The 14,188-nt window shown below is 51.1% G+C and overlaps 1 protein-coding gene across 2 annotated transcripts in view; it reads left to right on the top strand.

Annotated features, from left to right (window-relative positions):
• The first annotated feature begins 88 nt into the window (after positions 1-88).
• DAG1 (dystroglycan 1) overlaps positions 89-14,188 on the top strand; it is a 54,084-nt gene continuing 39,984 nt past the window's right edge. The window contains exon 1 of one of the 2 annotated variants that reach the window (XM_030500719.1): positions 89-212. The gene's annotated coding sequence lies outside the window, so the exon portion shown is untranslated. The remainder of the gene's footprint in view (positions 213-14,188) is intronic. The other variant, XM_030500720.1, reaches the window with a different exon arrangement.

The raw sequence follows: 14,188 nt of genomic DNA, 5'->3' as shown, positions 1-14,188 counted from the left end.
GGTGGGCGGGGCGCGCGCGGGCGGCGGTCGCCGATTGGCCGCGGCGCGCTCGTGCCGCCGGTTGCTAAGCGCCGCGCGCCCCGCCCCCAGGTACGTGCCCGCGCGGGGTCGCGCTCGCGCCGCGCCGCCCGCTCGGTGCGTCGGGGCCGCTGGCGGCGGGAGGCGGCGGGGAGCGGCCTCGGGGGAGCGGCCTCCGCGCCCGGCCACGCACGGTGAGCGGCCGCGGGAACCGGGGTCGGGGCGCGGGGCCTAGCCTACGCCCGGTGGCGGCACCTGCCGGGCCGCCCTGCCCTTGGCCTACCGGGCAGGGGCTGGGTGCGGGGCCGGGAGCGGTGGCGCGGCCTGAGGCGGAGGCGCGGCGGGCCCGGGCCTCCCGGGGCGCGGGCAGCGGGCTCGGCTCGGCGCGGCCCGGCGCGCCCTCCGCGGCCTGCCGGGGCCCGGTGCGGGCGGCGGCCCGGGCCGAGTGCGGGGTCCGGTCCCGGCGCCGCTGCCCCGTCGTTCCGCTCTTCCCTCCCTCCCTCCTCCTCGTCGCTTTCCCGCCGCCCAGCCCCACCGGGGCCGCTGTTCGGGCGCCGTCCGGGACCCCCCCGGGGCCTGGGTGGGCGCCGCGCCCGGGGGTGCCCGCTGGGGGCCGGCCCTGCCGGCGTGCGGGAGGCGGAGCGGGCCGGGGCACCGAACGGCCGGGCCGGGTTGGGCTGTGCCGGGCGACGCGTGGGGCTCCGGTGCAGCCGGCAGTGGGAGCGGCTGGGGTGCGCTGGGGGTGGCGGCAGCCGGTCGATCTCTGGACGCGCCGTTGTGCCGGAGCCCGTGTGTGCTCCCGGGCTCTGCCCGGCGGCTCTGCAGGAGCCCGGCCGGCGGCAGTTCCCGCTCACCAGGACCGGCGGGGTCTCGGTGGGTGCCCAGGTACCGGCGGCTCTCCGTGTGTCTCTGGGCGCGCTCCTGTCGCAGGGCTGCCGGGGCTCTCGGCCCCGCGTCCGGACTCGCCGGGAGCTCTGCGGGATCCCGCCGGCTCCCAGGGCTGACCTTCGGCTCTCGGCAGAGGCTGCTCCGAGCACGACAGACCTGCATTCAAGCTTGTGAGGGTGCCTAAATGCGAGTACATAGTTCTGCTGAGGTGTAAATGTAGAATGCTCCCTGTGGCCTCCCAGGCTCCTCAGAAGCAACAGGCTCTGGAGCAGCTTGCCCGGGTCTCCAGTGGATTTAGCAAGTTTTGCCCCAGGCTTGAAGTTTGCAAACCTCCCGTGTGTGCTTTTAGAGTGTCACTGGGTCTCTGCTGCTCGGGACAGGGGGATGTGAGAGGGCAGCAGGGTTTGCAGTCATTCCCTAAGGTCCTGGAGCTTTTGGCTCCTCAGCTTGGGAAAATGGCACTGACGTTGTTCATCTGTATCCAAAATGAGATTAAAATCGTATTTTTGTATAAAAAGACGAAGCATTTGCCTGTCTTCTCTCAGCCCCTCCAGGCAGGGGCTTCTTTCCGCTGCCATGGCATGAGGGACCACTAATGTGTTTTGCTTTGGGAATACTGTTCTTCACAAAATTTGTTATTTGACTTTTTACGTGAAATGCCTTCTTTCCCATCTTTAGCTGTAGAGATTCCATTCCTCACTTTAGGAGTTTCTAACTCGCAGATTTCTTCAGAGTCTCTGCTACTATAGTGAGCATCGTAGACCACTTATTCATTCTTCCCGATGCTTGTCATTGCACTCTTCTATCCTAAATATAGGGTAGTATGCCAACGGGAGAAGCTTGAGAGCAAGCTGAAGTGCTGGGAACACCACTGTTTACTCAGAGGAGTAATCAGCAAAGCCTGGCTGATTCCAGGTCGTGCCGTCTTCTTGCTGCAGGAGTTTGCTCTCAGTTCTTTGGGAGCTGGCACAAATTCTTGAATAATGAGAAGATGTTGTTGACAGCACATGCTAGCTTAGAAATGCCCATTTCTTTACGGAATCCTGTAAACTGAGTAGTAGATTCTGCTTAATTATTGATTTTAGGCCTGGAGAGCTGGATATCAATAGAGGTGTTCTGCACCTTGCTGTGTACCTGTAGGTTTTGTATGAGATTTGCTAACCCTGAGCACTTCTCTGCTTTTAGAAATGGCTGGTGTTCATTGCTAGCTCCAGCACTGCTTACCCACTTCTTTCTCATCTCCCACTGCCTGGTGTGCTGGGCTCGCTGCTACGAGAAATGAAGGAGGATGCGTGACAGATAGAGCGAGACCTTTCGCCAGCTTCAGCTGCAAAGCACGTGGGTAGAATTGGCTCAAAGTTCTGACCATAACTTGTCTTCCACAGGCGTCTGGTCTGGAGGAATTCTCACGTTGTGTCTTGTCGGCAGAGCTGTGCTGTGGCAGTGAGGGGTAAGGTCTGAGGGAGTGCTGCCGCGTCCTGGCTGTGTGAGCACACCGGCTGACAAGCCTGAGAGGTGCTTTGGTGCTTTGCACTAAAGAGCAGTGGTCCAGCTCGGCTATTGATGGAGCGAGCAGAGGACTGTGTGGTTGCAGCATCCGGGTCCTGTGGGAGTTCTAAAGCTTCAGTGCCCACAGCAGAGGTGTGAGATGCAGCGTGTTGTCAGCCTGGCACAGAAGATGTGATGGTTCTGCCCTGGCAGGAGTGCTGTTGTTCAACAATAGGAATGGTGTCTCCTTTCCTTTTCCATGTCCCTTGGAGGGATAATGAGAGAAGTTGTGCCAGTGTGGGGAGGAAGTCCATCTGATGGGAGTAAAACTGTCTTGTTTTGGCAGTGACAGCTATCTGGAAAGTTTTGTGGTGTGGATGGTTTTGAATGGTTTGTGCCTTTACTTCTGTTAGCTGAGGAATATTGCAGAGGATTTAATTCTAGTAATGATTAATTTGAGTGAGGGGAAAATGCAAACTCTGAATTCTCCTTGGGCAAACAGGGGTCATGTAAATAAATGCCTCTGGCATTCTTTGTGGTGCTTGTGGACTGTCTACCAATTACTTCTGGTCTCTTGCTGAATCAGTGGGAGGCTGTCACTCCTTGAGCTCCGAGCACTTCAGCACTGATTTGGACGAAATACAAATAAACACAGTTGGATTGACCTAGTGTATCTGAGCTCTTGGTATGCTGAAAATGCTTGTTCTTAGGATGTTTGTGCAGTCTGGAGAGCTCTGTACCTTAAACCTGATTTGCAGAGGACTGTGACCATGCTTAAGCAGTGAAACATAAAAGATCGGCCTGAAGAACTTGTGCTTTTAGGACTTGTTCTGCTAAACTGAGTAAGTTTGAGCAAACTACTAAGGTGCTGCTGGGTGGGAAGTTAAACATTAACCTGTATGAACATACTAGGTAGGTGCACTTCCTAATCCAGTGTCTTTTTCTATGTGTGTGCGTCTCCCTGCACTTACCCATTGGCTTAAACTGTCTCTGGTTTAGCTTTTCTGGGATAAAAATTTAGCTTGCCAGTGGGGGAGATGGTTGTATGTATTTGGTGTTACCGCTTTCTTTGTCATTGCATTTTTGATGACCATCTCAGCTGATCTGCTGGTGGAACACTGTCCAAAGGAGATGGTCCAAGTTCCCTGGCCAGGCAGGCCAGTTCCCTTCCTCTTGTGGGTGCCTGCGGGGCCTGTCAGCTGATGGCCTGGGGACCAGGAGAAGGCTCCTTGTCTGTTGTGTGTGTTGTGAGCTGTTCTGGGTGTCTGATGAGGAGGAGAGGGGACAAGGTGAGTGGCATGGCTGTGTTCAGGGTGTGGGGAGGCAATGGAGGCCTCTTCTGTTGGCAGTGATCTGCTCACATCAGCAAATGTGTCTTGGAACCACAGCCTGAATTAAAGCTGGAGCTTCTTGCCTGATGGTAGCTTCTGCCCAAGTGATTAGCTGGGGTGAAAGCAATGTAAGGCACCCTAGGAATGCACCCCATTTTCCTGGATGCTGTGTCCTGCTCAAGGTCATCACAGCTTCACAGTGCTGCTTTTTGGGAGCTAAGGCTTGCTGCGCACTAGGAAGTTCCCTGGAGTGTCTGCTGATAGCAGCCTCTGCTCTTCCACATCTAGGGTCCCATCCCTGGGCACTGTGCTGGGACCTGAGAGCCAGGGAGGGCTGCTGGGCTACCACAGCTCCTGACGGTGGCCCTTGGATATGTCTAACTGTGGAGAGCTCACAATAGCCCCCCAAAATCTTAACAGAAATGGTTTTCTGGCATGTGGCCCCATGGGCCATGTCACTGCTGGGCCACGTCAGTTCCAAAGGCGATGCCACCACGGCTGTCCCAAGGTGAGCCACAGAGGGTGAAGTTGTGTGGGATGGCTGAGCTGGTGTAAGGTTTGCTGCTTTCAGAGAGGAGAGGTCCGACCTCCAGACACGCAGTCGTGGTGTTTGTTTGCATTTGAGCTGATGTTTTTTCCTGGGTTAACTTTCTGCGACTTAGTAACCTGGATTGCCCATGTTGGGAGCTTGTGAATGCCCCAACCAGAAGGAACTTGTCAACACTCTAGCAGTGTGGGTGGAGAAGAAGCGAGGCCCAGCCTGGAGAGGAGGTAGAGGAGGAAGCGGTGGGCATGGTCCCCATGCTGGAGAGTGATGGGTTAGCTCGGGACAAGTGGTTGCCTCAGCCAGCCTCATGGTTTGATGCTCTTAAAAGGGCCCTTCTCTTTGCCTGCTTTCAGCTGTGCTTCCTCCTGCATACCAGCTGTGGTGCTGGGCTGATGCACTGACCCTGCTAACTTGGCATAACACTGTTGGGTTTTTTCAGCTAGACCCGTTCTTCACTGGCTTTGCAAAGTGGTCAGGAGGGGAGTTGAAGGCAGGGAATCATTGTATTGGCAAAGCTCTTTCTTGGGATGGTGCTCTTAGCCATAGTGGATATCTTCTTTTTCAAGGTTGAGCTGTCCCCCAGGTTCCACTGTCCTGTGGGTATCCTCTAGGCCTGGAGAGTTCTTGGTGCGATTCAGAGTACGCTATCTCTGGCAGACCTTTGCGTGCTGATGGGGTTTGGAAACAGCATAGAACTTATCCCAGCATTGCAGGTGGGCAGTGTTCAGCATTGGTTTGGTATTGGTTTATTCTTTAGAAAAACAGGCTCCCGGCCTCACCTGACCTGTAAAGATTTATTCGAATGAAAGTTTTCACTGTTGAGTTCTACTTTCTTCCCCTTTTCTTGTGTTCTGGTCTCACCACAGTACTCGGCTATGGCATTTGCTGTTATTGCAACCCTAAATAAGAGTACAGTGTGTATTTTATACTTCTGAGAAGGACTCGATTCATAGAGGGTTACATGGGCAGCTTCAGAAATATTTTGGATACTGGCTCCTCTGAGCTTTCCAGCAAGCTGGCTTAGAGGCCTCTTCCTGCAATGCTTGATGTTGCAAATGCTCCTTGGTAAGGACCTGACGAGCGGCATTCCTCCCCTCCCTCCTGAGGGGGTGAAAAAGTGATTACGGGGAGGTTTCAGTTTACTCTAGCATAGTTACAGGTCACGAGAGTGCTGGATGCATATAGGCCATGAATTCACACTGGGTCTTTTCTTTTTTTGATCTAGATTGTACATTTAGACTTCAGAAAGCTTAATCTTCTGTGAAGTGTGTTCCTTAAGGGTGGGGATTAGCATTCAGTAATTTCGATGAGAGTTTCCAGTAGCAGATACCGATCATTTTATATTGGTCCCAAAGGCTGATTGATTTTTGGATGAGCTTGAGTAAGAAGAAGCTGGGAGAGGGTTTGAAGCAGCGCTTTTTCACTTGATTGTTGAATTATGACAGGTAACATGAAAGCCTCGTGCCACTGTCACAACTTCAGATCGCAACGTGGGGGCTGTCTGTGCTGTTGCTCCCTTGCTGGTGGCGCTGCTTGCCACTTGTCACACGGGCTTCTTTCTTTCATGTGCAAGGTCAGACCCCAGGTGGACTCCTACAGGCTCTTTGGGAAATGCGTCTCCTCCCAGAGCTCTCATGAGGCCTCGAAAGGATTTCCTTGCGTGCGTGGCTTCTTTGGGACTTTTTGATTACAGAGCAGAGGGACCAAGAGCGGTCGATAAAAATGATCTTTGTCTCTAGTGCTCAGTTAGCAGTCCAGGATGCTGTTCAAATACTACTTTAATCAGAATATTTAATATTTAATCAGAAATAGTTGCTGAGTTTTTCCAGTATTGCTTCTGTGCCTCTCCTATAAACTCATTTGCAGCCCTTCAGTACTGGTTTCTAGCTGAGAGTGTCTTCTGCAGCAAGGAAAAGTTTCATCTGGCCTTCTCTACTTACTGCTGAAGGAATGTATAAGGTGAGATCTTTTGTTATCTTTGTGGCTCCTGGGATTCCTATGAGAAGACCTTACACAGGTGTGGGCTTCTAGGTGGGTAGCAAGAGGCATTCAGAGCCAGGAGGCAGAACAAGATGAGTGTGTGCTGATACGGAATGCTTCGGGGCTTGCTTTTTCCTCTGAGGAAAAGACCTTCTCTCTAGATCTGCTTTCTCTGAGGGCAAGAACGTTCTTTTCCCAAAGGAATGGTTTCTTCTAATGAAATGGTCTTGCAGACATCTACAAATAGAGTTTGATGCCAGTGGAAAATCTGGCATGATGATTTTGACGCTGGAGTTGTGATGATTCCCTGTTTGTGTTCCTTGGACTTTCTAGCTAGGTCCTGACACCTGTGGAGTGTGAGCTCTGTGTGCTGTAGGAGCTGATCCCTGCATGACACACCATGCATGGTGTTTTCCCACCCCAAAGGAAATATTTCTAGTGGAATTTTTATTATAGTGCCTGGGGCCTGCATTAGAGAGTAAAAGGTGATTAATATAAAACGTTCTCCAAATTAAACTTTGCATGATCCTATCAGGAAGATGCACAGAATCAGTGTAGCTGTGTCTCTCTTTCTCCAAAAATTAGACTTCTACAGACACAGTGTGAAGACTGGCTGGAGACAAGGGTGCGACTGCACTGGTTCAAAGGGAGAATCTTCATCTAGTATTTTGCCTAAAATTCAAAACCCTTTGCCTATCTGCTCCCAAAATTCCTCAGCATATTTCCTTTTTCTTGCACACTGTACAGTAGCACATGCTTTAAGACATGTTGGAAAGTGCTTTCAGTAGTAGTGGCAACAGGAAGCACAAACAACTTGTATCATTGATTTAATTCTTGCTTTGAGTTCTTCTGCTTTAAATCCAACAGTGGAATAGCTGTTGTACGGGGTGTGTAAGTGGTCCTGCAACTGTTGGAATGTGGTCACGATGCAGATCTGTCCATCCTGTGTGGAATGAAGCATCAGGAATAGGGTAGTAAACCTTAATTAAATTAGTATCCAGGTCAAATCAGGTGTTTTTTAGGCTGGGCACTAATGATTTTGTTGGTGGCAGTAATACAGAAGTGATTTGGACTAACGATCTCATGGAATCTTAGCATAAAGGCCTGTGCCATGGTGGTGTGTGTTCACACAGTATTGATTCAGTTCCCCCAGAGCCAGATATTTGGCCAAAATGTGAAACTTTGTGTCCTCTGCATGGAGAATTCTGTGCCTCCAGTGGTGTTCGTGAAACTGGTGCTTTATGTTTATCCATATGCCAGCAGCCTTGTGCCGGAGGCTTTTCCAGCTATCACTTGATCACATCTTAGAATAAAATTTTATTTGAATATCAGGTAAAGGAGGTGAGAAGTTTGGTCTTCTGAGAATAAACACATATCTCCTTCAGTGAAGAGGAAACTAAAGCAACCTGTTGTAACAGCAAAACCCCATGAGCCTGTGGTAGTAAACTGTAAGGAAACGGCTTTATAGCCTCATGGAAACTTTCTGTTTGAATCTTACATGAGAAAGGGCTTCATTTGCTACAGGGAAAGATGTGACATTGTATGTTGTGGACTTGAAGCCTTGCCAAGGCAGCGGTGTTCCCCAGTGTCATAATGGTGATAAGTTGGGATAAAAGTTGTCTATGATTCTGTCTGCTGAATGTGGCAGAGAGAAGTGCTCCATGATTACCATGGCTAATTTAGGTGTGAGAATGTTTGCTTAGAAGCCTCAGTCAGAAATGGATGAGCTCCTGGAGTCTAGAAGCAGTTCTCCAGACCTGTGATGTGGTTCAGCCACCACCCTCCCCTCAAACCAGTGTCCCAGCACTGGGACCGTAGTGCTGGGACCAAAACTGCACACCCTGTTTTCCTGGAAATTGGAATCCCCACCCTCCTCTTCCTTCTCCCCACCATACTGGTTCTGTGCTGCTACATCAAAGCCTGCTGTGCTCCCAAAGCATCGTAGTCGTTGGGTCAAGTGGAAGCAGTGGAAGTGCTGCTCGCCCCTGCCTCCTGCCTTCCCCCTGCCCAGCAGCGCTGGCTGGAGCCAGGACCTGAGGGACAGGTAGGGCCGTGCATTGCTTACAGCCCCTCAGTGGTGTGCAGGCTGGCTGTGCTGTGTGAGCTCAGCCCGGCCTGGCAGTCACTGTGCCTGGCCCGTGGATGTCCCCAGGGAGAGGGGCCGTGGTGCTGTCCTGTCGTCAGAGGAAGAAGCTGCTTCCTGCAGACCTCCGCGCTGCAGCCTGCTGCTGTGTGCTTTGCTCCGGTGTGACCCGGCTCAGCTGCCTCCAGCCTTTTTCTCTTCCCTGAATTGCAGGCTCCTAAAGCTTCCCTGGAGGTGCATAACTTTGTGTAGCAAGCTTAATTCTGCTGACTTCAGGTAAGCCTTTTTGCGCCTTCTATGGATTTCTGATAGTCTGTTCACACGCTGGTTAAAAACCTTTGCCTTGATAAGATGCTTCAGGAGATCGTTTGAGGCAGCTTCTCCCCTGTTCCATAACGAAAAGCAGAAAACAGAGGAGGCAGATTTATAGTTTGATTTTTCCTGAAGTTAAGATGAAATCAAGGCACTGCAAATAGGGGCAGTTCTGCTCTCTGCCCTTGGTGCCCTGGCTGTGCGTACCTGTTCAGCTCAGATCCTTCTGGAAAAGCAGTCCACTGCCAGCATGAGGAGATCACAGAGCACAAGGTTGGGTGCAGAGCTCTTCCCTGTGAGTGTCTTTTGGACTGGTGTAGTATGTGTCTTCGTCACTCCAGCTGGGAGCCCGGGAAAGAGTGCTTCACGTGCTGAAGTCTTGTTTTCTGGTCATATATGGGAATTCGGGCTGGTTAAGCCGACTCCTTATGCAAGTGTTTAGGGGTGGGATGATTCTTTAAGCAGTGACTTAAGATGATGATTCTTAGTGAATTCTGTGGAGCTGACGCTAAGCCCTGTTTGGGACCAGCAGTTGTGGGCTGTGCCAACTGGAAAAGGTCAGCTGAAGTGAGGAGCCAAGGGGCACATGGCAAGGTGTCTGGTTGGGAGCGAGGAAGAGCCGCCCTTGGTATCGGTAGAAGCAGATATCTCAGCTCTGCAGCTTGAACTGATCCAGTTCCTTTTGTTCCCTAGCATGTCAGTGTCTGCTCTGGTTCGAGGCAGACGCAGGCAGGTACAGTAAGCACATGGATCTACACCTCAAAAGATCAGAAAAGCTGTCTGCTTCCCACTGGGAGGGGTGGAAGAGTCTTGATGAGAATCTTGGTGATGTAAATCTACTTTGAGGAGACAGGCTGGAGGATCAGCTGGACTTATTGAAGTGGCCAGTGTCATCCTGCTTGGGCTTTGTGGTATCAGCCAGCTAAGCTGACTTGCAAAGCATTTTCAAAGGCAAACAGTTGTCCTATTTACCTTGCCTCTCCTCAATGGAGAGGAATTACCTGTGTCAGCAGAGCTGGGAAGTTATTTTTCTTCTGTAGGCTTGGTTGGGAGGAGCATAGATTTGAACTTTTCTGGGTGTAACTAGTTAAAGATCCTTCTGGAGCAGAAGCAAGGCAAAACAGTGCAGCTCCCCATCTGGGTGGTGATCCTGAACGGAAGCACAGCTCTTTGGGGAAAATGGTGCTACAGCAGTAGCTGGTGCTGCCGAGCAGGCTGCGTAATGCTCCAGGTTTTTATCATAGGCTGGTCTCTTGGACTCCAACAAGTTGACGATGTGGAGGCTGTTGGTGTAGGAAAGAGGTCTTGCAGCAGTGTCTCGTTCCATTTGCTGTTGGCAGGCTTTAGAGCAGTCCCTTGCATAGAAAAGTCACATGAGAAAAGCATTTAATGTATTTTTAGATGTCTTAAAGTGCCTTAGGGCTTGAGAAGAAACCTGCGTCGAGTCACTTGCCTGCTTGCTGCAGTTTGCCCAGAAGTGCTCGAGCGGACTGTTAATGTGGGATAGATCCAGTCGGAGACTTCTGCTGTAAGGGAATTGTGCTGCCTGCTACCAGGATGCAGCTGGCTGTGGGAGGTGGCCCTCGCTGTCAGTATGTGCTGCGTGGATGCTGCTTAGGACAATAGTGGGAAATGAATGGGAGATGTCCAGCTGAAACCAGTTTAATTTCTTTTTCTCTTTATCTTTTGGAATTGTTTGGGTTTTCCTTAGTGACTTTGTGCAGTGCTCTTGCATGGCACAGTTTTACAGATTCCAAACTTGGCATGCTCAGCTTCTCAGTTGGTTTGAGTTGGTGCTGCTGGCCCAAGAGGTCCTGCCTTTCACTTGTGCTGGTGCAGGGGAAAAAGAGAAGTGGTCTTGCAGACCCTGCAGGCAGCCAGGAGGCTGAGCCAGATGGAAGCTGGCTTCTTGTCTCTGGCTGGGTTTCTTTAGTGTGTGTCAGTTTCCCCCATCCACTGCTCTGTGTGGTCGTAACACTTATACCACCACAAACAGGAGAGAGGAGTGGGATGGGAGAGGTGGAAATGCTTCCTCTGGAAAGAACGCCAGCTTAAAATGACTGTGAAGCTGGCCACAATACTGCTATGGGTCTTCACGCAGGCCAGGCGCATCTGCCATGTGAGGAAGAGTCAAGGAGAAGGTTCAGCTGTTCCTTTCTCTAAAAAAACCCTAAGTTTCCAGCTCCATTGCCAACATGGGAGAATGCGTGCTGCTGGTGTTGCGTGATCTCCTGGGATCTTTGTGGGCCACTGAATAGGAGGAAAAGTGCACTGGAGTAGGAAGGAAGCATGATGCACTGCATCGCCTCACGTCAGGAACGGGGCTATCGCTGTAATGCGTGCATGGCGGGTGGAAGTATGAGCTGAAATCCTGGGTTGTGGACACAGGGTGGGATTACTGGTGTCTCAGTTATCTGGTGCTGGTTTGGTGGCTGGGCTGTTACGCCAGTGCCTACCTGATAAGAAGAAAATTTCTTTCCAGGAGTCCTGCCCTTACAGAATAAGGTAAAAGAATGGGAAGTGATGGCAGGTGAGGAGAGCAGGGGACTGAAGAGGAGCTTCCCTTAAAAGCAGCAGTATTTATGTAACAGCTAACACAAAATATTAATGTAAATAAGACAAGCTGTAATTTTTTTACCTTGGAGCATCTGATGAGGTGACTCTTAAAAAGTAGTGTGTAGGCAGGTGGGACAAGAGAGCTGGGAAGTTCCAGATCGCTGCTTTTGTTCTCTGAGATGGTTTTGATGGTAAATGATGAAAGTCTGCATATAACAAGAGGAGGAAGAGGACGCCAGACAAAGTAAAACCTGGAAAAGGTGCACTTTTCTCTCATTTCTTTGCTAGAATGCTTAATGGGAAGAAGTAGACTTTGGCTTTCCCATCTCTTGAAGCCTTTAAGACAATGTGCAAGATTGACTTTAATCAATAGATGGAAACCTTAGGGACCTGTGTAACAGCTCTCACTAGATGTGGACCTTCAACCTGATGTGGGCGTGTGTAAGGACACAATCTAAACCAGAAATGTTGAGCTTTTCAATACAACGAGCTCAACTAAATGTGTATTTAGCAAGCAAATTTTTATTCTTGTTCCTGTCACTTAAAATGAGCGTGGCTGTGCTACGAGCTCTTCTGAGATGCTGCTGCATCTCACCCAAAGCCCCAAATTGCTGCTTAATTTATGCCGACTCAATTGGAGCCCAGGTTTCTGGAGATGAATTCTAATGGCAAAAGCGGAGCCGGCAGCGGAGCGCGGTGTTTGCCGGTGGGTGCCACGGAACCAGTGCCTGCCGTGTGCTGCCTGGGGCAGGCTGAAGCGCTGTGGTGAGGTGAGGCAGGCAGGCAGCAGACGGACGGCTGCATGTGCCGCGGCCAGCACTGCCTTGTAGGGAGATGTGCCGGCGGCCGGTCACTTCTGGGCGGGCTCCCGGGGCCGGAGGCTCCTGCGCGCTTGGCCCGCGGGGCTGGAGTGCCTTTCCCCAGGGTGCCTTTCAGTGCGTGTATAAATACCAGCAGGTTTCAGATGCACTGCAGAGTCTCCTCTGGCCCCTTTTTAAGGCCGAGTCAGAAATAGGTTGGTGTCTGTGGGTCTAGCTGATCTGTCATTAGGAATGATGTAATGATCAAACCCAGCTTCGTGATGGCTTTCCTGCGGTGCTGCTCTCCTAGGTCTGGTTTTTCTGTTCTCTTTAGGTCTGAGCATCACAGGTGCCAGGTGAGATACATCTAGGCCCTGGAAAAAAGTTAATTTATCAGAACCTGCTATGAAGTGATGTTCTTATGGTGAGCCAGACCGGTCACGGTCTCTCTTCTCCTTTTGATGCAGACACTGATTGTGCTCACTCCGCTTCCTGGGGAGCCCGTCCGGCTGCAGCACAGCTTTGCATTAGGTTTTATAGTTAACACTCTTTGGAATAAGTGTCATTTAAAAAGTATCCAGCCAAGAAAGAGCACAAGATGTAATTCCAGTGACGTGTTGGGTTTATTTTTTTCCAGAAGGACAGTAGTTTCTATTAAAGGGAATTGGCAGTGCCTGGCCTTTAGCCCTGGGCGGGACATGAGCTTTGATGGTGCGTGCCTTTGCTGCAGGGCCAAGGTGGGTTTCTCAACTCCTCCAAACAGTGCAAAGCTCAAATCAAGATGTTCCTTGCATGTCTGGTATTTTCATAGTTAACCTGTGAAGCTTTTGTGTTCGAAGCAGAGGTCCTGGGAAGGGATGAGAAACAAGCTATTTTTACTCCATCACAAATAGGGCTTGGCATGTTTATTTTAGACTCTGGAGCTGCTCAGGCCGGTGTGGGGTTTTTTTATAGTCTTCTACTGTTGCTATCGGATTAAAAAATAAACTTGAACTCTGGAAATCACAGGAAAATTGGGTGCCCTGGTGTACTTGGTGCCGGTGAGGCTCTGAGGAAGCTGAAGGGAGTAGCTGGAGGTGTTGTCTGTGTCATGAGTGTGCTGGTCTCGGGGTCTCTTGCATATCAGAGGAGTCTTTGCTGAGCCACCAGCTGATGATGGGCTATGTACTCTTCGACTGCATAAAGTGCTCTGCAGAGAAACTGTTCCCTTGCTGGGTGTTCTAACTGGATTTTAAACAAATCCCCACGTGAATAACTTGAGGAACTCTGCGCAGCCAGAGCAGAGCTTGGCCATTAGGTGAGTGATGCTGCAGCAGGATGTTTGCTGCCTCCTGCTCCAGAGAAGATTCAAGTTGCCAGGTCACTGGCATAGCTTTGAATCATGTTTTTCGTTGCAGAGAAGTTCACCAGGCAGCAGGAGGTGAAATTAATGAGACTGGCTCATTTTCCTCCTGCCACCCGAGCCTGAGAGAGGGAAGATTTAGGTCAGCCCTGCTCGAAGAGTGGGAGGACCTGAGGTTGGCCCTGTGGCCAGTTCTCTGGTCTTGCTGATGTGGTGTGGTAGAGGAGTGTCCCTCTAATTGCAGGTGTGCTTTACACAGGCACTTAAAAGTCTGAAGCTCTTTATCCTGGTTTATTATTAGAAGCTATTAAAACCGTGGCCAGCGGTGTGGTGGTGTGCACAGCTTTCAGTGGTGGGTCACAGCCTCTTTGTGTCGGGCATTGCACAAACTTGTGACACAAGCAGCCCAGGTTGCATCTGCCCACGCAGGCTTAACCAAGCTCCTCTGCTTAACTGAGATACCTAGACAGCAGCTAGCGCAGACCCTGGGGCTGAGCATCTGGTCTGATCCAACCCTTTGGGCTGCAGGCTGGAGACACAGCTGATTTGAGAGACTGCAATTATCGTAGAATCCCAGACTGGTTTGTGTGGGAAGGGGCCTTAAAGCTCACGCAGTTCCAACCCCCTGCCATGGGCAGGGACACCTTCCACTAGAGCAGGTTAGAATCATAGAATCATAGAATCGTAAGGGTTGGAAAGGACCTTAAGATCATCTAGTTCCAACCCCCCTGCCATGGGCAGGGACACCTTGCCCTAAACCATGTGGCTCAAGGCTCTGTCCAACCTGGCCTTGAACACCGCCAGGGATGGAGCATCCACAACCTCCCTGGGCAACCCATTCCA

This window comes from Strigops habroptila, chromosome 11 (genome assembly GCF_004027225.2).
Source record: "Strigops habroptila isolate Jane chromosome 11, bStrHab1.2.pri, whole genome shotgun sequence".
Lineage (NCBI taxonomy): Eukaryota > Metazoa > Chordata > Aves > Psittaciformes > Psittacidae > Strigops > Strigops habroptila.
The sequence above is the reverse complement of the archived record's forward strand: the minus strand, read 5'-3'. Positions and strand labels throughout refer to the sequence as shown.